Consider the following 938-nt stretch of genomic DNA (forward strand, 5'->3'; position numbering starts at 1 on the left):
TTTTTAACAAATTGAGTAAACGACAAACAAAACTTTTACAACTAAGTTATATTGCCTAAGTGAACTAGACACAATATTGTGTAGCCGGTATATCTTCTTGCTTAGATGATTAATATTATTGGAGTAGAAAGGACAGAAATATCGTTAAAAATAGAAGAATTAAGACACAAAGATATTTGTATTATAATAAATTATCTCATTGATATTTAAGACTCCAACGACACTTTATACTTATTTGGCTGGGTAATTTATGCTTTTGATATATTAATGGCGCTAACTATAATGTCCACTCTCACTTGAACACAATATCTCCTTCGCGTTTGACGTGACTAGTCTCCGTGGAGAATGGCCAACGTGACTAATATTAGTCGAGGACATAAATATCAATACGAATTATAAAATGCGAAAGTAACTTTGTCTATCGGTCTGTTGCTTTTTCATGACAAACCACAGAACCGAATAGTTTCTCCCATATGAAGTGAGGGAGTATTAGGAGCTCACCAGTTCTGAAGATGCCAGAATACTCACTAAAAAACCAGCTGTACGCACTGCGCCTTTTCGTGAGACGTCACAAGATCGCTTGCGCATACTACCGCGAAGTCCGGACGGTAGGCCCGCCCCAAAATATGAGATAAAGTATTACTGTTTGATGGTGTTCCTTCCTTGTCAAGGGTAATAAACTGTCTCTCCTTTCAATAGACCCACCAAGGAAGGACATTGGCTGTACTTAATGTTGTCTTAAATTTTCGCGATTACACATTGAAATAAAACTAGCTATAACGGTGGACCAGTCTACCCGTGACCACGAACGCTGTAGTGCTCGAAACGTAGGGATGTTAAAAATATTTAATGTACGCGATTCAAATCCGTTATAGCTAGTTTTATTTCATTGGCTGTACTTTTTTAGACAATGTGACAACGTGCTTAAGAATTTTATA

At 37.0% G+C, this 938-nt stretch overlaps 1 non-coding gene across 1 annotated transcript; it reads right to left on the minus strand.

Moving 5' to 3' along the window:
• Positions 1 to 631: 631 nt before the first annotated feature.
• LOC124530135 lies at positions 632 to 703 on the minus strand. Its single transcript, XR_006966455.1, has one exon. It is a non-coding gene; the product is annotated as a U6atac minor spliceosomal RNA (small nuclear RNA).
• Positions 704 to 938: the final 235 nt, after the last annotated feature.

Source organism: Vanessa cardui, chromosome 5, assembly GCF_905220365.1.
Source record: "Vanessa cardui chromosome 5, ilVanCard2.1, whole genome shotgun sequence".
Lineage (NCBI taxonomy): Eukaryota > Metazoa > Arthropoda > Insecta > Lepidoptera > Nymphalidae > Vanessa > Vanessa cardui.